At 43.9% G+C, this 27,622-nt stretch overlaps 1 long non-coding RNA gene across 3 annotated transcripts in view; it reads right to left on the reverse strand.

The window, feature by feature from the left end:
- Nucleotides 1-27,622, reverse strand: part of LOC137860572 (uncharacterized) — a 96,103-nt gene that overhangs the window by 38,231 nt on the left and 30,250 nt on the right. For all 3 annotated transcript variants that reach the window (XR_011099019.1, XR_011099018.1, XR_011099017.1), the window contains exons 5-6: nt 26,899-27,020; nt 20,406-20,481 (exon numbers count right to left, since the gene is read on the reverse strand). This is a non-coding gene — a long non-coding RNA (uncharacterized lncRNA). The remainder of the gene's footprint in view (nt 1-20,405; nt 20,482-26,898; nt 27,021-27,622) is intronic.

Consider the following 27,622-nt stretch of genomic DNA (forward strand, 5'->3'; position numbering starts at 1 on the left):
ATTTGGCCCTTGCCAAGGTGTACAGCCACTTAAATAGAAGCGCTGTAAATCAGAAGGTCCCCACAGTCTCTACACAATCAAGAGTTTGAAGGTCACTCAGCATGATGCAACAGTCAGGCATGAAATATATCCTATGAGACCCAGTACTTGTACCTTACTGTCAGTGGGGGGGGGGATCCTATTATCCACCTGCGTTCCTCCACATCTGTCTGCATGGGGCCAGAGGAGGCAAGCAGAAGCTGAGAAATGGCTTCAGTGCCCAGTCAGATAGGCAACATAGTGTAGTAGCTGAAACACAAAAGGAGCTCCTCCAGTCGGGGTGGAAATGATTACTTCCCTGAGATTTGGCAGACCAAATAGCTGTGGGCAGTTTTGCCATTTCCCTAACATTTAAATCTCTCATCAGGCAGGTGACTTCACTCTTTACGCCAAATAAACAACGCAGTGCTCACGCACAGGAGGGAGGCTCTCGTAGTCATCTCCGTGCCACCACATGAGGAGCACCAAAAAGTCAGGATCCTTCCTTCCCTGCAATGTAAAGCGCCCAGTGCCTGCGGGAATACAAGGCCTGATCCACCTCCCACTATTTTAATGGCTTCATACGGGGTCAAGGCTCTAAGATCCAGCAAAATGCCGATGATTCAGAGCACCCAGAGCAGCACGTGCAGTGCTGGCAGGGACGGCCGCCAGAGCTGAGCCACAAGGCAAACAGCCTCGGTGTATCCAAAGGGGAGAAAGCCTTTTAGGAATCAAAAACAATTTGTTCTCAGAGTCTCTGTGGCTATCGGCCTGTGTCCCCAGGTTTTGTGAGAGGTGGCACAAAATGAAAATCCACGGATGGGTGACGTGCTGGGGACAGTTCTGGCAGTAATTCCCCCCAGAGCCCGCTCTGCTCTCACAACTGCTCGGGGCTGGAGGGCCAGCTGCGTGCACCGCTGCTGCAGGACACACGGCCTCGCTGCTTTCCAGGCAAGTGGCTAGTGCTGCCAGTTTGATTAAATTACTGTTGCTTCGAGAGACTTAAGCAAATTATCAAAATGAGCAGAGCAATCAAAACTATTAAACACAAGGAATCATTAGGCCTCCTTCAGCTCAGGAGGGAAGAGGCTCTGCTGCTACTCCGGGTCCTGGGAGAGAAGCTCTCGAGCGCTCTGAGGAAATCCAAATAAATCCAGTTTCCTTGGGGAACTCCCGTCTCATTCTCAGCCTGTCTTTTAGCTCAGTCTCTATTAGTGCTCCCTCACTGGACTCGCAGCCTTTGGCTGAATCCCACCACCTATGTGTTGTTTTCCCAACAGAGGCGAAGCAGCTGCTTTCCCAAGGCCTTAGAAGACCCGTCTGATGCATTGCGCTGCGGTGCTCGGGGCAGAGCAGGGAACACTCCTCACTCCTGGTGACATTACAATAAATCTACACAAACAGAACCAATCTTGGGCTTTTCTCCCAGCCAAACAATGCCTTTTTTTTTTTTTTTTTTAAAGTTTCTTTCACCATCTCTAAAAAAAGAGAAAAATAAAGTACGAAGAAGGAAAAGAGAAAAACAAACAAACAGAAAACTTCTGTCAGAAAGCATTCCTTTTGCCAGACAGTGTTAGTTAAAAATCTGATCACTGGAAGCCAGTTTAAAGCCTTGCTTAACTAGAAAATGAAACTAAGAAAATATGAATTAGTTTCTTCCCAACCTTCACGGGGCTGTACCTTTCTGCTGGGTGGAACCGTCCTCCCTGCTAGAGCATCCCTGCTGCACGTCTCACCTGCATCTCCGCAGCCCCGTGAAGGATTACCTGTGCTGCCGAGGTAAAACTGCTTTTTCTTTTTTTAATAGATGCCACTCAGCAAGGAAATGCAGACCTTCCCAGTCATTCTGAGCTTTTTGCCTCCTGTTCACTTCCACATCAAACAGCCCTAAAAATCTCTCAGATTCTCCCAACTTCAAGCAGACACTGTGAGGCTCCAACTTTCTGCCTTGAGACCTCCAGATGAAAGGCAATATTCAAGTGCCAAATACCACAGATTACCAGTGGTCTCCAATATCCTGAAAATATGTTATTTTTAGTATGTGGCTGGCAGAGAAAGGAAGTGTTAAATCTTGGACCAATATCAAATCTGACTGAAAATTAGCAGCCAGAAACATCCTCTTTGATTATTTATTCCACTTGCCCATATCCGAATAGCCCCAGAGGAACAGTAACGATGACAATCACTGGGAAAGCACCTGATGATAGCAGGTTAGTACGCAGCCTTTGCCCAGCTCTCCACGTGAAAACATCCTCAAGTTTGTTTCCTGGCTTTTGACGGGCAGCTTTCTGGCACGAGTGGCTCAGTCTGTCAGAAACCAGCCCCTTGCGCCTCACCACAGCTCCTCTGCTGAAACACTCATAGAAGAGCAGAAGGAGACCAGAAGAAAACCCCAGACAAGCCACCTGCAGCTGCCTTCGTTGTTTTCTCAGAGGTCCTTAGGGTTGGAGAGCAGCGAGTGGGGTTGCTTGTATTTACAAACAAAGCACAGCGAGTTCACCACAATTTGTCAGCGCTCTGACAGGCTTCAAGGTCCTTCCTCTCAATACCTGCTAGATTCTTTCTAAATTAAGAAGCTGCAGTTTTATCATGTTTTGATCTCCGTGACATTGGCATGGTGCTCCACGTAAATCACTGGGGTGTCTATGGGCGTACAATCAGAAGTCTGCAGGGTGGACAGCCAGAGAGAGGGCCGGTTGAGCTGGACACCGCTCCAGCATCATATTTCTCATTTATTTAATACTAAATCAAAATTCAGTTGTCAACACCACTCTTGCAGCTCTCTGGGCTTGGCCGAGCTGTCAGACAGCAGCCATGCCAATGCCTGCCTGAGCTGCGAGCCCTTCAGCACCGTCCTCCACGACAATCCCACCGTGTGCACTGCGGGGCAGTCTCACTCGCCTGATTCCTGCCCCTGGTGTCCGAACCTCACAGGGTGTCCCTCTGCCACCCCAAAGGCAGCAGGGCAGCTTGGCTGCTTGTGTGGCTAACTCATGAGGTCGGTGCAAACTACATCGGCTCCCGCGGGTCACAACGGGTGGCAACGAGGACGTGCCACTGACGGCTGCGCGGAGAATTCACAGATGGACAGGCAATCTCAATTAAACTGTCCTCCCCTCCCATTCTCCTCTGAATTACTGCTCTAAACCCCCTTAATTATCTAAACTCAATTAGCGTTGGAATATTGGAAGCTTCCTGTTCAGACTAATTTCTCTCTCTTCCCTCCTTCAGAGTGTTTCACTTGCATTAGGGAACACTTAGTGCCTGTGGTAAGGGGGACTTCACAAAGGCAGGTCAGGACTTTGGGGTATTCACAATCTGCCCCCCATCCTTCCAGCGTCTGAGAAGCTCACACGCTCAGTCTATGCTTATATCAATCCAGGTAAAATTTCGGTATCTCTGACTTCTTTTTAATACCTTAAGCCAAACATTTTTGTTCCTAGTACCTACTATCATCCACAGTAGCTATTTTCACCCCTGAAGATTTCCATATGCACTTTCCAAAATGATTTGCAAAGCAGTAATTTTCTATTATCGCTATTATTATTCCCGGGAACAAAACCCATGGTGTTCGTTCCGACAAAAAAAGAACATCGGTGGCAAAGCAGATAGTAAGACACGACAATAGAAGGAAGCAGTTAAAAGATCCCCTTTTGTTTCAATGATGTGACTTCTTTGTACAGACTGAACTTGCACATTTTCATTCAAAGGGCATCAATTCCTGAATTTTGAAGACTCCTACTACCAGCCTCTGCAATGACGGAGACCCACGTCAAGACTTCTCTCAATGTCTTTCTTTCATTTTCTATTACAGCTTTGTAAGAAACTTCAGTTACAAGCTCTGTGCCTCTCCTGAGATGCGAGGATCTCATTCTCTCACCAAAACATATGAATATAGGGTCTTTGGAGGTGGGCAGCCTGTAGGATAAGGACCCCAGCAAACAAGGTTGTTCATAGACCCAACACCTCCAGGATTGCCTAGAAGTTATTTGATTGTTTGTCTAAAGAGCTTGACAAAAGGTAGTGTCTGTTCTTCCAGAAGAGCCTTAAAGAAAAAAATCTTTTTGGCTGCAAACACAGCACACGGACCTCTCATCTTCATTATTTTGATTTGATCCAATTTGTAGATACAACTGAGCAAAACTTGAACTCTAAATTGAAAATAATCTATTTCGCAGGCAAACTCTCAAGGACAGGAAACCAAAGCACAGAAAGATTAAATGAATTGCCCGAAATTAAGAAAGAAATCTCTGAGCAAGCTAGAACTGAACCCAGTCCGAGTCCCAGTTCAGCACACAGACCACAAAGCAGTGCTCAGTGCCTATGCGAGGGGTGCTGGGTGGCGTTGGAGCGCACCTGGCTTCACGGAGAGCTCCAGCAGGCAGCCAGGTATCTCTGGCCGAGGTGCAGGATTATGTTTTTCGTTAAATGCTTAAGAGCAGCTTTTCTCTCCAGCACCATCCACAAGCATGCAGTTGTTCTGGTCCAGAACTGGCTGGAAAACAAGAATTCTGTTTTGCAATATTTTTTGAGGTTTTAGCATTTTGTTTTATTCTTGTGTTGGGATAATACTGACATTGAAAAATGGAAATCTTCTTCACAAAAGCCAAAGAGAGAAGTCAGTAAACATTTAAGAAGAGATGCAAACATTTCCCTCTCAAATCCCTTAGAAGTGCTCTTACTGGGAATGCCACATATCTGTACGCTCAAATCGCACGATCTTGCAGTCTTTTCCCCCCAGAAGTTTTATCTCAGAGTGAAGAAAGTTTACAAAAGACAAGTTTCTTTGCAATGAATACATTTCCACCAACAGTTCTTTTATTAGCAAGACATTTATTTCCCAGCTTTAGAGTAAGATTTTCTTTAGGTATATAACTACTGGAAGAGGAAGTCATAAACCAAATGCAAGTCCTGGGCCTCAAAGTGCAGCCAATCATTTTGCATAGTCTATACCTGACAATGTCTTTGGAATGTCTCATTTATCTCTACAGGTCACTTTAGTTAAGCTTTTAATTTGTTTTATAATTTTTAGGCTGCAATCTAAAATACATTCTTCATATGAGCCAGGCAACAGCAAAACTCTTCCTTCAGGTGAGCATCAATTCATTGTGTCTACTTCACCCTACACAGGCAATCTTTGCACAGAGTTCAGAAGAAGCAACTTCACTTCACAGCACAGGTACATTCTCTTCCAAAATGCCCAGTTGGACTCCAGTAGCTACCAGTGGCAGTGCTGGGTTGTCTTTTTATCAGAGCGATTTCTGTAGTGCCAAATTTGTATAGCCTTACTGCCTGGCCCTACAGCTTCCAGAAATGTTTACTCTAGCTAAAATAGTATTGTTTATGCAAACTATAAAAACTTGTGCTCACTGATGGTTTCAGCACCCAGACAGGGACAAGAAACCTTTTGGCTTGACTCAGGAACAAGCCTCCTTCGTTCACAAGTAAAGCGTTCTGGAAGAGACTAAGGGAAAGCTAAAGCTGTATAAAACGAAGTTATTCTAACAGCTTGTAAAGCCAGATGAGAGTCATTACATTGTTTATGTACATGAGGGTACCGGGATAGACTGGACTGGATGATTTACCCAAGATCAAACAATGAGTCAGTGACACAGTTTTCTGCTGTCCAGTGAAAACACGGATGTACAGTAAGCTGAAAAGAATTCACTTATTCCCCATATCAAAAGAATAAATGAGAGTGTGTTCCCTCTCCTATCTGAGTCTGTGGTTCCAATAAGCATTGATAGAACTGACTTTGGCAAGCAGGAAATTAGCTGCACTAGTCGCATATGCAGGGCATTTGCTGAAAACAAAAATCTCGAGTTACTCAATTAACAACTCTTCTCGCTCGCCGAAGCCCCAGGCCTATCTAACACAGCGGCAATTTACGCCTTGATGCTTTCTTGAGAAGGATGCAACCCACTGAGTGTCCAAAGCACCGCATGCCCAGTCAGGACATTGTGCAATGCCAGGAGTCTTGCCTCATGTCTGCCTTTAAATTGCGCGAACTCAGTTGCTCAGTTTCTGTCAACGTCAACTTAGATGGTGGGATTTTGAGTTGTTCGTGGATCTGATTTTACCGGACTGATAGGATCAACAAGGAGCAGGAACAATTCAGCTGAAGGCTTGTCAACCCTCAGAATGCCCTGAAGCGGGCCGTATCCTGCCATAAATATTTGCACAAAAATCCTGCTGACCTCAGTGGTGGTTCTCAGTACAAAATGACGGCAGGATGTGGTCACAGCGATCTTTCTAATAATAGGTTTTCCATTGAGATCAATGGACATTGGGCCTCATTTCGTTGCCAACGCTTGGTTCTGAGCTCTAAAGAGAGACATTGTTTTCCTGCAGCAGGGAGCACACAATTGCCAAATTTACTTCTGGCAAAGGCCGAGGGTTATTTTTAATGCTGAATAGCACCAAAAATGTCTGATGTTAATTAGGAGAGTGTCTTCCTTCTGTGTACCTCAAAAAATCTTCCAATGCTGCTGTTGGAAATACACACAGACAACATGAACATACACAAGCTTAAAGTCAGATATAAAATAAGCTAAAACCACTTCCCATTTACCTGAATGCAATTCTAAGGAGAGTTTCCCATGGATGGAAGCAGCAGGTGCTCGGCTCTTCAGAAAAATCCTGTCAATTTAATGTAGGTGTTGAAGCCCGAGAACTGCAGGTAGGTTCTCAGAGGCACATTCCTGAGTCAGTAGGTAGCACCCTTCACTCCATTTTTCCTGAGCCAATCCCTCCCGCGGTGTTCATTACTGCTTTGATGCCTATGTGCAGAAATCCTTATCTTCAGGATGCTAAGGGATGACTGCATGTTTTCCAGTGTTTTATTCTTTATCTCAGTTCAACTTCAACTGATTTCAATCTCGTGATTCTGCCATAAAGATAAGAAGCAGCCTGCCAGGGAAGTGAGCATTTCACAGGTTAACAGCACAACTTTTTCTAAAGAGGAAGCAGGTTTGTTTTCTGCCTTATTTTCTGGAAAATGTTAAAACAATAAAATGAATGAGAAGCAGTGGAGAACAAGTTGTAAAGAAGCTAATTTCCTGCTCACAGCAGCTCTGATAAATTTCAATCTTGGATGACAGGGGTTGTGGAGGGAGAGGGGAGGGGCAGCTCTTCCTGGAAAGCCAGACAGGATAGGATTGATTTGAGAGCCAGACAGGATAGGATTGATTTGAGACATCTTCGTTGCCAGAACAGCCGGTATTGGCTAATCATCAGAAAACAGACTTCAACCTACAGGAAGCAGCGAGCAATGAAGACGTCTGAATCAAACCTTCAGGTTCCAAATGTGTAAATGAACAAAATAATAACACACACACACACACACACCAAAAAAAAAAAAAAAAAAAAAAAAAAAGCCCTCGCTCGCACACCAGCCTTCCTGCAGACTGACAAATGCCAAAGGAAGTGCCAGTGCCCTGACTAACACAAGAATCCTGAAACGCTGCAGGCTCTGGTGCCAGCAGCGGCAGCACCGGCACCCGGTTAAAAGTGGGTGGCTGCCTGACACGGCTGCTGCCGGATGGAGCGGACAGCTCAGCATGAATCACAGGGCAAAGGATTCCTGCAGTCCGGGAGGAATTGGTACACAGGCTGCCTGCTGCTTGCAGTTTTGTTGTGTTTCTTTTTTTTTTTTTTTTTTTTTTTTAATACTCCTGACTTTAAGAGACCAGCCGTTTCCTTCCTGATGTGCTCTGTGGGCGTGCAGCCGGCAGATGACTCCTCACTGATGGCACCGTGTGTATGTGAGCGAGCGCATGGACGCGGTGGCGAGGGGTGGCAGGCTGAAAATCCCCAGGGACTGAGCTCTGCTGGGTAACCCACACAGCCACAGCTCTGACCGGCTACTGGCAGGGCAGACCTGCTGCCACTGCCCTCCCCAGGGGACCGCGATGTGCGTACACACACACACATACACACACACACACACCACACACACGAGGCTACACCAGGTGAATCACACAGCACGCTGAAGTATTTCGGAAATCCTCCCTGGAAGGGGAAATCTCTGCATCTCCCTTGCTGCAAGCCTGGGAGCAGAGCAGAGGGTAACAGAGCTTTCTTATGCCCCTCCGAAGATCCCAGGAGCTCCCTAATTAGGGTTACAGACAAAGCTGGCTTTGGTTTACTGACTCCTCTTGCCCCATAACAGGGAGGGGGAAATACTTCTGTTAGTCTGGCAGTGTATCTTCACTCCCATCTCTGTACGTCTGAGAACTATTCAAACCAAGCTATCTAGAGTCTGGGGAACCTGCTGAAATTATTCTTGCTGCCCATTCAGCCTTCTGTTCTCTCTATGCACCCTAGGCCACCTGTTTTAAAAGGTAAGATTAACGTGATAACAGGCTATCATCACTAAATATATTGAGAGGGAAAATACTGATCCCACTCTCAAGATATAAGACCACCATCGTGGAGATGTTAAGTCCAAAAGACTTGTATTTCAACTCTGTTCGCCACTAATTACCTCTTGATGTGTTCCTTTAGATACATTTTGGTTTGCACTTTTCATACTGCAGCTCTTCTAAACACATCAGAAAAAGACAGACTGAAAACAGCCAAAGGAAAAGTGGTTTTTAATCAGGTGTAGACAGATCCAGTACTCCTGACACCAGCTGGAGTCTCTGCACTTACTTGAGGGGGTATATAACATCTCCATCACCCACTGGCTGGCTACTCTGAGAAGCAACTGCTTCCAAAGGAAGCCTCTTACATGTGCTACAGGACTGCCTGTTTGGAGAGAAGAAACAAGACTAAACCTAACAGAAAAGACAACGCAAGAAGGAAGGTACAGTCAAGCTGGCACCCAGCATCCAGAGAGCAAGAAAGCCACGCTTCAGCCAGATCCTGCTCTTTCAGAGCAGATCCTGCTCTTTCCCATTAGTGTAAGAGCCATCTTGCCCAGTTAGTCTTTCTTCCTACTTTTATCTTCCTCCTCTCCCACCAACAGGCTTGATTTTCTCCATGCTGTATTCGTTTATTAGTCCTTCTCTTTCTGTTCCCATACTCGTCTCCTCACAGTTTCAAAAGGCACTTGCCAAAGTTCCAAACCAATGCTCAATCTTCACTCCCTGTGGCTTGCCAGCCAACTTCAGCACTTCCAATCAAGCTCTTCTGGAAATCCTGTCATCCCTTGGCTTAGAGGATTCCTTCCTATAACAATTCATCTCACCCCACTCTGATCACTCTGTGCACGTGCTCTAATGGAGAACATCTATCGCCTTTCTGGTTTTCACCTTTTATGGGCCTCTCAGTTCCCTTCTCTTCTACCCAGAGACAAAGCAGGAAATAAATCTCATCTACAGCCACAAAAAATAAAAATAAAGATAAAAATAAAAATAAACATAAAACTAAATACAGCATCTTTAAGCAGTCAGAAATCCCTCTGCACTCCAGACCTATCCCCACATCCAAAATGAAATCTAGGTAAAGATGAGTAGAAAGAAAGGCGTTACTTCAACCCAACTTCAAGATCTATCCACTACAAACACAGGTGCAAACAGCACCAGGAGGTTAGATGTGGCTTTCAAGTAACAAAAAGGAGTCTGATGTTCAAAGAAGACAGCATATCAGCTGCTGGGAACCAACTAGAGACGTGCCCAGTGCAAATTATCAGCCCTATTCTTAACTGATTAAATCTCACCTCTACAATTTTGTAATTGAAACGCTGACACCTGTGCTTCTGACAGCAGTCTAATTGGCCCCTACAGGAATCATTTACCAATGGGACACCTTTCTACTACAAAAAGCTTGGCACTGAGAGAAATTACCCAGTAACCTGATAGTGGCACCAGAGGCAGCCAATGTCCCCCTTACTCTCATTCTCACCTGTATGCCACTCGCTTAATGAAACAGCCTGCAACACACACTGCTCTTTGTACTAGTGTTTAGCACGACAATCAGGTCCAGCAACAGCAGCAAGTTCATGTATTTACTTTGGGAAGGGGTGAAAGAACAAGTCCTGGTTATGGCACCCCACATTTGGTCAGGATCCTGCTTGGCTAACAGAGTGTCAATACTGATAAACTTCCTGGTCTTGCCTGTTCAGCCCTGCTGTGCAGTGGCTCCTGGATCCATCCCGTGTGGGTAGCTGTGGGTAGGGGAAAGTTCATGGCGAAGTGCTCACTGCTAACAGAAAAATGGTTTGCAAATGAGTTGCTATAATCTCAAAGAAGCGTCTCTATTGCCTGCAATTTTTCACGGTTCCATTGTAGTCTTTAACAGGTGGCTCATTTCCTCTATGTAGTTCTGATTTTGTTGACAGCAGACCATGCTGCATCTTTGTGGGGTGACAATATATCATTCTTTCCACCCACACTATTTTTCCTTCTGCCCAAATCACACAAAGACGTTGATTGATCAAGGATCCAGTCACTTATGGACAGAAAAACCTGGTGGTAATTTAAATGCAACAGACTAAACAAAATAAAAAGAAAATTCTTCACACCTATATTTCCAGAACATCTGAAAATTCACCAATTTTAATGTGCTTCAGGAGATTAAGTCCTTACATAACATCATATAAACAATTCTCATCCCGTTTTTGTGGTTTCGAGACTATAGTACTCGTATCCTCAGAAGTATCACTTAACTTTATCTCCACACCTAAAATGATTCAGCCTTTGAAAAAATAGTTTTGATCTGAGTTCATCTGACATTTCCAAATTTCGTACAAGAGGCTGAAAGACAGTACTGGCATTTACAACAAAACCACAGCATGGTAGCTCCACAAACCACTCCTCCGGTTTCTTAGACCCGCTTGCCTTCCGTGGACCACCGCTTCAAGCTTTAGCTTTGCTGACTGACTTTGCAATTTGTTCCTGGTATCATGTGACGAGTTTTTGAAGCTCACATGTGTAATTGGGCATTTGCTGCTAGTATGAAAGGGGAAAAAAAAATAAAAAAATATAGTAGAACATGAGGTTCCAATTGTCTGAAAAACAGAAACATCTGTTGTAGTCATGAGCAGTTGATTAGTGGAGTTCATTTCTAGGGTAAGGCTTCAGTAGATCAGCTCTTCTATCTAAGTATGTCATTGTAGTCACTGGAAGCATTACAAAGAGTTACAAAGAATAAGCAGCAGAGATATAAACAATTTGTTAGGGTGCTAGTATTCTTAAAAGCCAACTATAATGTGTCGGTCTTCAGCACTTATTCACCGCTTTCCATGATATCAGCATGTGAAATTAATAACTGTACCTAAACCTTGCTTTTATCCACAACAGCCAAACATCTGCCAGCCTTGCAGTTACAAACCTATACTATTTTTGAAGCTTATAACTGGAGACGGCAAAAGTTCTTTCTAAAGATAAAACACAACATACAAGCTGTCAGTCTAAGCACAAAATAATCAAACCAAGTTGGGCTCTGTCTGCCAGTCAAGACAATGACAAAAACATCAGTTGTTTTTTTGAGATGCTGCCTGGATTTCAAGCCAAAGCTTTTCCAGCTCATTACACTAGCATAAGGATTAACACCTTGAAACATTTGTGCAAAAAGCAGGGGTTAATCAGAAATGCTAATTCAGCCCAGGTGCACCGTACAGCTTCAGTGGTATGGGGTAGATGGCTGAGCTGTACGCACTACTTTAATTAAGGTTGTTGCAAACCTGTGCTCACAACAGCACAAGCCTTGGCACCCAGGAGTACAAGAAGCCATTAGGAAGAGGATGTCTTTAAGGTTAAGCCTCTCCTTCATTAGCCTGAACATCGAACTGAAGGTTCAGGAGGAACCCCAGCTTTAGCCCTTGTTCAGTTCCTGCTGTCAGTGGCCTGACCTAACCTCCAAATTTCCCAGTTCTCCATCTGCATCCAGCCGTCACCTCCTGGATATTCCTCACCCAGGAACAGGGTACTGTTACGTTAAAAATAACAACTAGAGCTCAGTAACACTTTTCCTCTTGACTTTACAGACTATTCTGTTTTTTATCAAAAATATAAAATAACAAATACAAAATAACTTATAAGATTGGTGGGTTTTGTCTTCAGGTATATAATTTCATCCAAGGTGCTGTGCAACCCTGGCATGGCTCTTGGAAGACTGTTTAATTTTATAGCAATGAAAAGGTGTCCCCCTTTTATCATGAAGGGCAAACTTCCAAGACAACAGAGGTACCTAAGAAAATGGCAGTTACTGAGGGACAGACAGGGTTTTCAGTTACTACCCGGAGGGAGAAGAAACTCTTCACACTTTTTACAATAAAAATTGGATACGATTGTGTTTTCTGTGAAGAACATGTGCCTGATTTCTCTTCCCTGACCTCACAATCACCTGAAAGCGCTGCTCCTGAGATGCCAGTGAAAGCAAAGATAACCACAGCCTCTAGACGACACATCTGATCCTGCTTCTGATCATGTGTGTACCTGACTTCTGAACCTTCATACTGCAGTGCGTGGTGAGCCTCTGTGGAGCGAGCAAAGTCCAAGCCTCACCCTAGTCTGGCTTTTCTAAGTACACACCTAGAGTACCGAGTGTGCCCCTTTCTGAGAGTCAGAGGCCAACTGTTTCAACCCCAAGAGTTCCCTGTAACTTGCTCGCATCCTTCCCTGGAAGCCCACCTGGAGAAGCACCCAGCTCACTGTTTAATCCTGCTGAGTCACTGGCTCTTCATCCATGCTACAAACCTCTCTGGAAAAGGCACACTCATTTCTTTTCCCTGGTAGCCCAAGACTTCCTATGTGAGGTTTCCCCTCTGTTTCTCCCACAAATCCTTGTACAGTCCCTTCATGGTATACCTGAACTGTCTCTTAACAACCTAAACTGAACTCACTGGATGCAAGTCAGATGGAATGAACAAACAAAAAATGGCCCCAAACTTGCACGTGTACTTTGCCAAATAATCTGGTCCAGGCCACAAACTGCTTTACCATGAACAATCAACTCTGCTGATAGAAAGAGCTCTCACCTGGCTATCTCGACATATGAGCACTCAAAAATGAAGTGCATCCACATGTCCTAGTCACTCCTGTCAGTTCTGGAGACTTCCACTCCCTGGGTAAGTGCCACCTTTTGCCCAAAACTGCAAGCACTTTGGTGGATTGCCATTAAGATGTAATGATAGCCTTCGTTGCTGCAAACACATTTCATGATACAAAAATTCCATTGCATCAGCTTCCTAATATCATAAAATTAATTCAAATTTATATCTAAGACCTAAGTTCCCAAAATTATTGCTGCTGCCACACCTCTAGCTCCATGAGTAAGACGACAGGACAGGTTCTCAGCAAGAAATAAGGGCTGGGATGGAGGAGCTCTGGCGAGCCACAACGTTACCAGAAGCCTTGGGGACTCAGGTATTAGTTTTCCCTCTGCCACGATTTACACACAACAGAAACCTCTAAACCATCGGATCACCTGTGAATGAGCTGTGGTACAGCTCTGTGCACCTTTGTACTGGGGATGGAAGAAGATGCACTTAAACAGTGGAAAGATAATGAAGTGGGGGACGAAGCTCTGCCTTTCCTCCACATCTCCTGTTGTGCACACTCAGTCTTTCAGACTTGCTACCAGCACAGGACCACTGCTAGCACTGTTATAGGAAACATGTGAGCCTTTAATGAGCAGTGGTTTGGGGATTTATCTCACGAGTGGGTTTAGGAAAGATCAATAATAGCAACGCTCAACCTCCAGCATCTGCCTCATCTTCTCTGCCTTCTCTTCCTGAGAAGAGACAGAAACAGCTCCTGTGGGAGGCTTTAAGCTAGATGGGGCAAGGTGAAAGCACAGAGACCTTCCAGCGCTGAAAAAGCCTGCACGGAGCCTGGAGAGCAGAGGAGGGACGGCTTGGTTTCGGTGTCTGTATCCGTTATGAGTAAGGCAGCGGTGCCCTGACAAGAAGGCCTGAAGAAACTGAGGTGTGGCAGCTCCTCGACGCAGCCGGAGAGGGAGCAGCAGCCGACGTAGCAGGTTTCCTCTAGGATGGGCTGGAGTAAGAGCGAGGGCAGGAGGTTCCTGTGCTGATGCGAGACGGGCTCCAGCCTGTGCCAGAGCTGGGTGACTCACAGCAGGAGGAAAAAAAAAAAAAAAAAAGAGGCAAGAGTTGGCAACCTGCGCTGTCTCACACAGTAGTAGATTTTGTTCTCCACAGGATAACCGAGGCCTTTGTGGCATGTGGTCAGACCCTGCAGTAAAGGACAGCTTTCCTTGTCACTCTCTGGTCTTAACAGCAGCAGAACATATCACTTAACTCACACCACATACAGCCGTAAGAGGGCTTCGAGTCCTGATTCTCCCTTGCTCCAGCTGCCCAAACAACAGGTAGCAAGCAGAGCGTGGAGAAGTGATGCTGCTGGGACTCGGAGCCTCCTCCTCTTCCCAGATCCCAGCAGCAGCTGGACCTGCCTGGCCCCAGAAGCCGGCAATATCCTCCCGGGACAGGACGTCGCTCCCACACAGCACGGAGAAACCAGGGCTGTGACTCACGTGTGGAACCACTTCCTTGGAACAGCTGTAATGGCTCCCATTTCCTGCTCGCTACCCTACCCAATTTTTAAGGTTCCCATCCTCACCACAAGAAGCGAAGAGCTTGCACAACAGCTGCTGGTCTGCTGTAGCTTGCAGGGAAGCACTGCAAGTTCTTTCTGGCTACTGCCTTTAAAAGCTGTGCTGTCAACTGCAGGGAAGACAACAAGAGAAAGCTGCACCCGCTTCTTCTAACCAGAGCCCTAGGAAATGCCATCTGCCTTTTGGTGAACTCTGTTACTATCAACATAGTTTGCTTTTAGGGCCTGTGGAAAAAATAGTAATAATAATCAAATCCCCAGTGTCTTTTGTTGTTATTAGAGTAACTACAATCCCACCAAGAGTGCTTTACAGGAACTGGCTGTGATTACAGAGTATCTTTCTCCTTCCATGAAGTGTATTAAGTGCCCTGACACTATTTTATTACTTTGCCTCTTGCAATGCAAATGGTATAAAAATTGTATAACCTGAAGAATACAGAGAGGACATCTCATGCTGGGAGATAACATATCATGTTTTCCCTCCTCACCCAAGTGAATCCTGAAGCCATGATGTTTAAAAATGGCCAAATCACATACTGCTGAGTTTTCAGTAGGCTAAATCAAATATTCCTAATGAAGCCTTTTAAAAAAAAGTGGAAAATACACGCATGGTCCAGCTCCTGCAACACATCGCTGAACACCCTCTGGCCACTGCTGCCTCGTGAGCGAAGTGCCACACTTATTTAAGTAACTGTGTTTAAAGGATACTGTGTGACAACACTAACAAGTAAACCAAGCTGTGATGGCTGATTCTAAATTCTGTAAGTTTGGTTTTCGTAAGTGGCTATGACATTGACAGATTGAATATATGAGCTTGCATTGTTTATATCAAAATATACTTACAATGAAAATGTATTTGCTTACCGAACAACTACACTAACACTAAAATGTTAGCTTTACATGAACTACGTAAAGCCCATCCCTGGAAGTAATAAACTATCCATTAAAGTTTCCTTACCTATTTAGTGACGTTTCCTGATAAAGTCCCATTTACAAGTGCAGATTACATTTAATATGCATGGCTATAACAACATTAACTTGTACTTTATCCTGTGTTACTGGAATTATCCTTGAACTCCTCATGTAGGTAAAGGGTAAATTCAGATACCTTTAGTCACTTTTTTTCCACAAGTCTTATGGAATCAACTGAAGATTATTAAAGAATGAACAAAAGGCTGAGGCTGCATACAGGGCTAAAACAAGGGATACAATCAGGCAGTGGAAATTCAGAGCACCTGTGTGACTGAAAGGACTCCTGCTTTTCTAAGTATCCCCTTCAAAACATTCAAATGTTTTAGCTGCTTTGTCAGTAAGGTTAAAACAGTATAATCTCCTAAGGTGGTTAGATTTATATTGTCTGAAATGTGATTCTACAATTCTGTTTAATTCACGTACTGGAAGGAGAATATGTCCTTGATGTGACTGTGTACACACAAAGAACGCAGTTGGAACAGTCTATAAAAAATATTAACATCACTAGAACTGACAGAGGCGCTTTGCTACAAATTTGTACATAAACAAGGACTAGTGAGAGCCCCATGCAGAGCTCCTACATTGTGGGCTAAGAAAAGCAACACAATCACAGGTTGAGAATGGCACCACTGAGTGTGAGATGGGGGTTGTTAATTCAGGTTGACTGTGGGTCAGTTGCGTTTAAGTTCTTTACGGACATAAAGAACTTTTCCAAAATTCAAAAAAAAAAAACCTAAAATTTTCTAAAACATCCAAGACCACGACAGTTTGGTCTGCCTTAACAATGCTGTATGGGAGACAAGCCACTCTGCACCAAAAATTGCTTTTCACTTTAAAAAGTACACGCGTGCACTTTCTGAAGTCAGACTCACTGCTGTGCTGCTGGCAGTCCTCTCACCAGCATTTCATGCGTGCATTTTCCCAACAGTACACACTCTCCAAACTCTGGGTCATAAAACCTGACACGGGGTGTACATAGGGACCACTACCACCAGACAGCTCCAAACCTGCAGTTGGAAATGTGTTTTGTTTTTTTTTTTCTTCCAAATTATCAAATTCCAGAGCCATTAGTCAGACGTGCCACCTCTCACCTCGTACCAGAGCTGCAGACAATCACCCTCTTCCTTATTGCCTGATCAATGATTCTGTCTGATCACCTCCTTCCTTATCGTCTGGTCTTTCTTCCTACATATCTCATTGACCACCAGTCAAATACGCAAATAACACAAGTTTTACCATGTTTTACATGACAGACATATTAAAAGTACCAGCAGATATAAAAACAACATTAGAAATCATAGAGTAATCGCTTGTAACAATGTGCATTAAATGCATGCAAGGCATTGTCACTACCTTTATCCAGCCCATCAGTACTGTTAACCTCACCTACTTAATCCACAGGAACACACCTAGCTCTGGTGCAAAAGGAAAATGAGATAGGAAACACCTCGTGATCTCAGAAAAAGAGAAGACAGGGACAGAACAACAGAATCAAAGAAAAGCAGCATTTCACCCTTGTATCTGCAGAATCCAGTTTTGTAATAATAATTGTTTGCGCGGCTGACTTCCTTTAACACCTGTGACCCTGCTTGTCCCAGCCTCGCTGCCTGCTGGAAACTTGGCAAAAGACAAGAGAAGAGATATTAGGGAACCAGCGCGACATCCTGAGAGGGGCCATAAAGTCCAAAGGTTGCACAGAATTGCCAGGAGCAGTCTGATAAACTAAGGAAGCATGTGGCTCTGAGGAGACACACTGCTGTGCCCAAGTACATTATGTCCAGCCTCTGCAGGCTGCACCCAACGTCTCGCACGCTTGAAAGAGCACGGTAAGCAGGGTCCTCTCTCGCTGGCCTTTCCCAACCAACCCCATTGGAAAAGACGTATTTAAGCCCCTTTCTGAAATGAGTATCTGACCACTGAGTACACTGCACATGCCAGAATTTCACAGATCTTAAATTTGAAAGACATTCCCCATCATTTTTTCAAATTAACCGAGGGTGATTTGTTAATTTAACAAAAAGAAAAAAAAAATCCTATGTAAATCCCCTTCTGAATTAGCATATTCAAGCCTTTCCAAAATCTGGCTCTGGGAAGGAACTCGTCCTTAAAAATCTATCAGACTGTAACTAAGCTTGTAACTTGACACGTGAAATAAATAAACCAATAATCAGATCCTTCAGAAATGTTCAATTAAACCTGTAGAAATTTCTAATAAAATGTTTAGCATTCAAAGAGCTTTTCTTCAGGAGGAGAGTACAACAGCTATGGTTTCATGTTAGGAGGAGTATGGGGCATTTATAACCAAGCTTTTTGCCCCTCTTTCCTATCCACCGCTGGCTTAGTTCTACTAACACAACTTTTTGTGAAGCCGCGCTGTGGAGCTGAGCAGAAAACTCTTTTCTGGCTGTGGGAACAAATCAAACCAAGAACACAGCATGGCCCCCGCAAAGAACTGCGCGAGCACAGGCGAAGAGGCAGCGCAGGAATGGCAGCCAGGGGAGGGAGGAAAAAGGACATGAATTGCTCTGGGCTCATATTGCTGCTGACTACTTTCTATTATAAAACCATAACCTAATACGCTTTCAAGACTAGGGCTCTGAAGTGCCTGGCATGGCGCACCTCCTTCCCTGGGCAGCACCCTACGGGGCTCCATAGAGGCACAGCACCGTGCCTGTGCGGGGCGGCAGGCTCAGCCACCAGGCTCTGTTACGCTTTCCACTCTTCATAAACAGGAGGATAACCCCAGCAGGGCTTGTAAACGCTGTCCTTCCTCGAGAAGCAGCAGCAAACCCCCCAAGCAGGGCTCTCCGTGTAAGCGAAACGCCTGCCCCGGGAGGGCTGCCCTCCCCGGGGAGCTCGGCTGTGGGAAGCGGGAGCGAGGAACTGCCTTTTTAGGACTCTGGCTGAGCGGAGCCGGCAGGCAGCAGGGCTCCCGCAGCAGCTCCCGAGCCTTTTAAGGAGAAACCCAGGTATTTCGAGGCTATCAGGAGCCGGGCCAGCCCTGCAGCAAGGTGAGGCGAGGCGAGGCCCGCCACAGGCCTGAGGGACCCTCAGCCGCGGCCACCCTCCTGCTGGCTGCAGGGCAACAGCCCCGCACCGCCGGCCTGCGAGCACTTCCAATAGGCCTTATTAGGAAGTCAAGGAGCCTCATTAATCGTTTTCCTATCTGTAAAAGCCAGATGGTTTGTGGGTGAATCGTGCTTGATTTTAATGTGACATTTCAAAGGCGTTCGAAGCAATGTTTTGGAGTGCGAGCCCCTAATGGCAGGCATCTTGTTAACTGCCTGAGGAACAGGGCAGATTTTCAGAGGTGGGGAGCAACTGGATTTTCTGAAGACTTCAACAGAAGGGGTGGGATACTCAGAGCATCCGAAAATCCCAATTTATTTAAGTAAATTTTAGGAACACACATGATTAAGACTCCTCCCCATTTGATTAAAAATTAAGAGCGCTGGACAGAAAGCAAAGAGATTTTAGCCTTAGTGATCTCAAATTATATTACTTTGTTTTGCTCTCCAGACAGATAAAACATGTAATTAAAAGCAACCTACTTCACACCAAATCCATCTATACAGGACATATGGGTAAGCACCCTGACCATGAATTGTCCCATATTGATGTCCTTTCTACTTTTCCTGGCTCTAGCTTTCTCAAGGAGGAAGAGGAGGCTGTGAGCAAAATAGGAAAACAAACAAACAATTTCTCCCCACCAATGTTTATTTTTGAATTTGTTTTTAATCCTTTCCTAGAAAATGGCAGCAAAAACATGGTCTTGAACATTTTTCTTTGGGGAAAAAAAAAAGTTCTCTTCCTTTAGATATGATTAAAAAGGCATTTATAGAGTAATATTAAAATCAGCCACTACCATCCAGGAATAAACACAGCATCCTAGTTTTGAACAGGAAATAGCAAAGTGGAATTCTAGGGATTACCCCTAGATTTTGCCATCTTAGTTTCTCAAAGTTAATCTTTGACAACTGCCTGGCTTAAAATGCTTAGCAGTGTAATTTTTAATCAAATTTAGTGAATTTTAACCCAGAGACATCCAAATGATTTGATACTTCTGGTCTGTACCACATTTTAAATCCACAGATGACAAGCACCTGCTCTACATCACGAACTATTGCCATCATTAGTGCCTTCAGGTAATAACCTCAGCAGGGAGACCAAAACTTTGATTAATCTTGCCACATCCCACTTGCAACATATTGGGAAGAAAACATGGGTGAAGTACTAATTACACTTGGATAATCACAGGGCATCGGTTTCTAGGATTCTTTACATGATTCTTTACATCAGGAGAAACAAGTACACAGAAAACAGGAACAGTTGCATTAAAAACAAACTTATTCAGTATGAGCTGAGCCATTGTGTAGGACTTACCCCAGTTGCTGATGGGGCTGGGATTTCATTTCTACAGCTCCAAAGGAGCACTATGGTAGGACTATTTTCATAAAAGGAATAAAAGCTTTGACACCGGGTTTCATATTGTAAATTTCTCCTTTAAAATAACTTGCTTGCCAAAGCAGTTCAGCTGCCAGAAAGGGAGAAAAGCAGGCAAACTATTCCCTTAAAAGCAATGAGTGTGCTGTGCTGCGCAGGTACATGAGGCATTGCTCCAGAACTGGGGAACATTGGCTCATTAGGAGCAATTAAAAAAACTCTGAGGGGATTTTAAAAACAACAACTTCCAAAAACAAAACATGCATATATACCACATGCATTTGTTTATGCAGCTGTAATGAGTGATGAAATCCATTTATGAGCTGAAGTCACAAGATTCTAAGCAGGTCTTTGTTTAATCTCAGTAAGTCATGACATTTCCCCACTACTTATAATAATGTGATTTGGATCAACATTTTCAAACTTATGCACCTGGTTTTTAACAGTGCTTACCGATTGCACTTCTCATCTGCTTCACTGGAGACTGAACAGCCAGTCTACTTCTGAGCCACCACTTCGATGAAGCATCCTAAACACAGACACAGAAACTTTGTTTTAGCTTAAAATATGCATGTAATTTTTGAATTCAGCATATATTCTGCAACTCTCACTCAAACTGAGACTCTATGCAACCTGCAAAGAGTGTAAACGCAAATCAATGAGCCCATTAGTGGGATGAATACTTACAGCATCAGCCTTTCTATAACCAAAAAGTCTTTCTTTCTGTAACAAAAAAAAAGTCTTTTGGATGCCCTTAAGAGACCTAAGAACATTTGCTATAGACAATGGCTTTCCCTCCAGCATGTTGCTGTGACTTGGAAGAATAAAATGATGAGAAATGCAGCAGATAGCTGCTTACATCAGTGCAGCATTAGTGCCCTGAATAACAAAGGCAGGACAGAGTAAGCAGGGGAAAAAAAAATTAACCCTAATAAGTTACTTATATTCCGAGTGTTTATAAAGCATGCTAGACTCTAGATTATATAGCTATAAGAGTACAGGAATCGGTAATACTGCATATAATTCAACACCACATTTTTAGCTTTGATATTAAGAAAAACAATAACAAAAAAATCAACAGCTTTTGCCACCGCTGCTTTTGCCATTGCTCTTCTATTACCTTTCCAAACATATCTGATGTTTTGTGAAGATCAGATCAAAACAGAATCAGAATTGAGTTCCATGTTAATATAAACAGACTGACTTTTTTTTAATCTTTCTTTTAAGGAAGGAAAAAAGATTAGACTTTTGATCTGAACAAAAAAGAATCTGACTAATGCACAAGAGCAGGACATCCCAGGCATAGAAAAAAGTCTCTCGGTCTTTAAGGTCTTAATGAAATGTTGCTCTCTACACCCATTTCTCTATTCTGTTTCTCGTGTTTGACCCACTCACCTATTACTCTCCAGAGTCCCAAATTAGACAGGAAAACAGGTAGATTTTACAACATATCATCGATTTAAGATGGCAGAAGAATATAAGGAAATATAAGAAAATGCACAGATCTTTCACCTAGAACACTGTGCTCCAAGCCGCCTCTTGTTTACACTCATAAAAGCAAAAAGCACAAGACAACTTCAGCAGCTTGGACCTGAACTTGGGAGGGCTCTGAAAAGGCCAAAGCCAAAGATGCACAAGAAGCAAAATCAATATATCACCTAACTGGCAAAAAGGGAATATGTCCCTGTACCTAGCACTTTTTATGACCCGTTTTTGTTTATTTAGGAAAATAATATGCACCGTTGTCAGTGTTTTTCCCAAGGTGGAAACAAAATAACCCTCAAATGATTATTTTGAGGGGGCACCTTTTCTGTCATCTTCAGACACACACTGGATGTGGTTTTATGTTACACGCAAGTACTTGGGAAGAGAGACAATATTTACAGTAGAATAGTATAAAGGCTTTGCTGGCTTCCATTTTCTTAGGATGGTTGCATCACTCAAGTGAAAAGGTATGCAAGCCGTATCATCTTACTGCCACATCATTTTATATATGCTAGATCTTCTCATGGGAAAAAAATAATCAGATGCGGTATTCCTACCTAAATTGGGATTATATTTTATATTCCACTTTTTCCAGTGTCCTGTTCATTTTCCTTTAGATCTCTGGGATCTGCTGTGCCAGTCTCCCAGAAAGAAAATGACTGTAAGCACTTATGTCAGAGTGCCAACTGAAAAACATGTATCAGAAGAAAACATTATTTAATGTGCTGGTCCACATGAACTAAATCCAGCTGAAAGGCTCTGAAAAAGCACATTAAAAAATAACTGTAAGAGCAGTAAGTAAACAGTTCCCTTACTGGATTTGCTATAACCGACTAAAATCTTTCTTCCCCTTTCCACATTAAAGGATACCCCGAAAACCACATTTTGCATATTTTATTAGCTCAAACCTTTTCTAACATGGTTCCCAGGGCAGACCAAGTCTAACAAACTTTTAAAAAACGAATCTAGCATTGCTCTAAAACAGCAGTATTAGGATCTGGTGGAGGGCGAACAATGGGGCTATCAATCAATAAATGTCTGCTCTTATTCCCAGACCTTGAAAGGAATTCTAAACAATTTTTAGCCTCTGAGATTCACAATTTATTGAACCTGAAGTAGCACACTTCAGCTTTACTAATCAATGTTACCCATCTCATGCTTCTGTCTGCTTGCAGAGAGAATTGCACATTGGGAGAAGGAAAACATTTTTGTGACTCTTTAAATAAATCACAGTTGAAAGTTTCTTGAAAGGTCAGAAAGCTAGGAGTTAGCAGGCAGAGGGCAGGTAAGACGGTCAGAGGTGTATGGAAGTACAATCTATCAGATTGATAGCACCACTAAGTATATGGTACAATTATATCTTATCTTCCCAGCCCTGCAACCAAAATAAACCACATTGCAGTCTTGGAGTCTGATTCTGTTGTCTTTAAGCACACACCCCTTAGGGTGGTGACCCAGGACACACCACACATCTTTTACTTCATGTAAGACAAAATCAAAACAAATATAATCAGTATTTTTCCTTTTAGGACTCTCACGGAGACTCTTTGATGTGTTTTCCCTAATCGTTTTCTCTTTTTAATCATCACACTGAGGGGTTGCTCTCAGATTATAATGGTCTAGTTTTTATGTAACCTCTTCCATGCGGGCGCATTCCCAAACTCCCAACACAGCAACTGCTGTAACAGTACACAGCAACTCTACACCGAAGAATACCTTGTCCAAATGAAACCAAAAGGGAAATTTAGATGAGTACATTCTGCTTAGGTTGGAATTTTGGCTCAGACACAGGAGTTAACACTCCCAGCCTTACAAAAAGCAGCTCTAATGGAGATACTGAAAATGAAAGTATCTCTTCTAGTTCAAAACTGAAAATCTGGCCACTTCGAGCATGGCTCTCTGCTCTGGGAAATTTTACTTATCTATATGCATTCACGAAGGGGAAACCCTTGGCTCTGTGAGTTAACAGGGGTTTGCCATGCCCTGACTAGACCTGAGAGTCGACCAGTAAGATTTAGGAACCACGGTATAAAACCAGTTACATTTCTAATTTCTACCCAGCTACTTGCCAATTTGTCTTTGGGGCAATTATCTTAATTCTCTTTAGCAATATCTCTATTTACACACAGTATTTTTAAATACATAATCACATCCTTTTCAATATTACCTAGGAGGTTCGTTGGCGTACTAGTTTTAAATGTTTCCAGATCCACTATTAATAAAATACCTGAACTTTAAATGGGATCTGTGCAAAGCCTGCACAACTGGAAGACCTATAAAATGCCCTGTAAGCAGCTGCCAGCGGATTCATGAGGTTCGAGAGTTAATTTCCATTTATCAGCTGGGATTCAGTGACACCACTGCTGCTCATTTCTGTTGCTCTCCGCTGTGCTCTGTCAAGATACCGCACACAGAGGAAGCAGGAGCTCAGACCAGAACTGGAAACATCTCCTTCACGTGGGAAGGTGCCCTGCTGAGAAACTGCTTATTGAACCTGACAGTGAGGGCGTAAATAACATTAGAGGGAGTGCTCACGCATGTACTCCCAATAAAGGGGAGGACAAGGCGGTGAAAGTCAGAGCTATTACCAGACAAATACAAATTAAAGATACTGGTTTTAATCTCCGGGGTACTAAAACATTTTTGAGAGCTCCCAGTATTAGGGGGGGAGGAAGGAGGGAAAGAAAAGGGAGTGGGGGGAGCAGTGAGCTCTGCTGAAGATTTTCTTTCAGTTTGTATCACCTTTTGGGGGGGAAAAAAAAAAGATTATAGAAAAAGCAACAGAGGATTTTGAAGCCAACAGCAAAGCACTTGCTTGATAAAACTTTCTAAAAGGTAGCTTGATCTTTGCTAAAACTTCCCAGGAGGCCTCAAAAAGCACTCTGGGCATGTGCTTTAGCAGGCAGCTTTGCATACGAAATGCTGTTTGGTTCAGAAAAGTTGTGTATTTTTACCAGTGTGGTTACTGCTGTCAATTGTCCCCTGATCACTGATCTGTGAGAAGCAAAAAGTAGTCAGAGCTACCACAAAGATAAAAGCACAGCTATTGATGTTCATGGGATTTTTTATGTCCCCCTTTCCTACCCTGAAACTTTAACCCCTTAGTGGCTGCTGACATCTATACTGCCTGTTTGCCTGCCCCGTGGGCCACCCGGAAAGCACCAGCACTCTAAGCAGAAAACTGCTCTTGCAATTTGTGCAGAATTTCCTTCAAACGACAGCTCGCTGCCCACTACCACTTCCCAGCCAGGTATGTTGTTCTATCACCACCCATATCAAATTCAAGCGCCGAGACGTGTTTACAGTACGTGCAGCGGCTCAGATAGGCTGGGCTGTTGCAATCCTGTTGCAATCCTGCGCAGAAAACCGACCGTTCACACTGGCATGCTGCTCCCACGCCCTCCCCTTTGCAGGCTTTACATTAACTCGGTGACACCCTGCTAGGCACAAGGTTTATTTACACAACACACAGTCTTGAGACGAGCCTTTGTTTGACAGCAGCGTTGACAGGCTTCTGGAGCACCACTGCCTGTAGTAAAGGTGCACTAAGACCCAACTGAGGACCACGTATGAATGAAACGCTTTGAAAGCCGCCTGATTGAGTTTCCAGCTGCAGCACAATTCTCCTTGAGCCAGGAGCTGCTGGGACAAGCTAGCAAAGCTCCTGGCTCTCAGGGAGAGCAGTGAATTGCACTAACGTGGTGCTTCCACGAGGACTTTAATCCGGCGTATGCTGGCGACACCCTGCACAGAAGCAAATCTCTCCTTCCCCAGCCATTCAGGCTTTTTGCTGGGGTAAGATTTGAACTGGATGCATTTCCCAACGCGTTTCACCTCCTGGTTGTGTCAGCGCAAGGGAGGGGACAGCGTGGGAGCAGGAAGAGGGCAGGACTGCCTCTTTTGTCAGCAGAGCCGGCCCAAAGCACTTGGGGAACTAATGACGTAGTAAACTGTGCTGATTTACATCTGTTCCTTGGATTTCCTTAAATACCATTGCTATGCATTTTAAAACATAGCACAGACGTAAAAGCACGCAAGAACATTTAGGTGCAGATGTGTTGATGGAGGTGTAAAAGGGGCTGTAAGCATCACCTCCACAGCGATGCCCCATCACGAGAGCAGGGAGTGGCTGTTGCACTCACCCTCTTCCCCAAAGGGTGTAAAATTCAGAGGAGTTCCCGTGTTTCACATGGTATCTTCTTGTCAAAGTTTTGGACTAAGTATCAAGACCTTTTCTTCAAACACACTGTGCAATTTTGGAGAGGTGTTGGTCGTTGTACCTCAGCTACCCCCTTCTGGGAAACTGACATGTAATACTTCCTCCTACACAGCATTTCTGACATTAACAACTCCAAACCATTGTCAGAAGCTCTCATAGCAAGAACTCTAAATGAAGTGGGGAGGGGAAAGAAAACAATAAAAATAAAAACAACAATTAAAAAAATAATTAAAAAATAATAAAAAAATAAAAATCAGGTCCATAGCAGCAGGATAGACAGAAACTATTTGGTCAAAATGTCAAGAGTGACCAGAGAGTGAAAATGGCATAAAACTGTGCCAGTCACTGTATGCTCTACAGAGTTCTGGGTCAGATTCAAAATGCATTACAAGGCTGACGAACCAATAAAAATGTCAATGATTGATATCCTAAAAGCAGGCAGGGCCAGTAACAAATATTTTATACCAGTAAGTTAATGCTAGATATTCTTCCAGATGAAATTCCATTCCTTTTCTGTACCTATTTTCTTAATGCATTTTTAGAAATAAAAGTAGTTCATACCACTCGCATGGCATTTTTTTCCACATAGAGCTTCATGCTTTACTACAGCCTTGGTCTCGTCATACCCATTTTACAGGCAGGCAAACCAAGCCACAGAGATCCAAAAGTGACTTGAGGTCATTCAGCATGAAGGCCAAACCAGGGAAAGCTGCGGTTCTATCCCATTTGAGTTTACTGGGTTCTCCTGTTTTTCTCTACTGGCACACAGAAAATAAAATTACTTCTCATTCTACTTGTCAGGCAGCATTAAAGAGGTGAACATATTTTTGCTTCACCTTGTAAATTCTTTTGGTTGTCTTGATGGGATATATATTCCCCACCACTGCTGCTACAGGGTTAGGTAAATGCGTTGCAGACCAAGAACATAAACGTGAAATGTATTACTCTTCGTATTAATATTTATATAACCATCTAGGGCTGGAATTGGCTATCGTTGAATTGACCTCAGATCTTTGACATAAATGCCTATTTGAAGCACCTGGCAATAGGCTGTAAGCATCCACACCCAGAACTTCTTTGTCCGGGCTTGCAGCTTTGCCAGCCACACGCCTTTTCCTACACTGACTGCAAGGAACGCAATAGCTGGAGAACATCAGCACAAAACATGCTTATGGAGAACAAGGCTGTGCTGTACCATTAGCTCTTACAACACGTGTGCTTAACCTCTCTCACATGACTTACCTGAGCCCACAGCCCATTCTTGGCTGAACAGAAGTCTCTGCAAATATGTGCACGTTACAGCTGGTACCCAGATCTCTAAATACCACGCAGCCAGTTTTGGAATGTCTTTCTAGTTGTGCTCCCTAAAACAAACAAACAAACAAACAAAAAAACAGCTGAATTTCAATTAGCAGCCATCACAGCCCTTAGGCGTTTGCTTTATTATTGCCCTTTTATCCTCAAAAATTTCCTTGATCTCATGAGCTTGTTTCTAATATATTCAAATGTTATGGCTCTTTATGTGTTTCATATGTTCTCAACAGACTGTGTAAACAGTCCTGTGAGCTGACCAGCGCGTCTGCCAAGTGCACTGCCTGCTGTTCACGCAGCGTTTCCTCTAGCATGGATGTGAGCAGTGCTCCTGAACACGCTATAAAAAGCAAGAGCTCGGGCAGGGATCAGTACCAGGCCTGGACAGCATTTCCCATCTCCACCTCTGCTCTGACACAAGGCAAGGCACAGGCACTGCAGGGTCGGCAGCTGCCTGTAATTTTTACTGAATGAAAGAGGCAAAAAGTGCAGTTTTGAGGGTTTTAAGTTGCCTGGTTCTTCTCCTGAGAGGAGAAGCCACAGAGTGGCTGCTGTGGGGAGGACCCTGAGGGCGTTTCCACCCTGAGGGGCCGGGGCGGCCTGGCCTGGCTGGTAGCAGCGAGGCAGCCACCCTGTGGTATGTCAGCTGCGACCA

This window comes from Anas acuta, chromosome 8 (assembly GCF_963932015.1).
Source record: "Anas acuta chromosome 8, bAnaAcu1.1, whole genome shotgun sequence".
NCBI classification, from domain to species: Eukaryota; Metazoa; Chordata; class Aves; order Anseriformes; family Anatidae; genus Anas; species Anas acuta.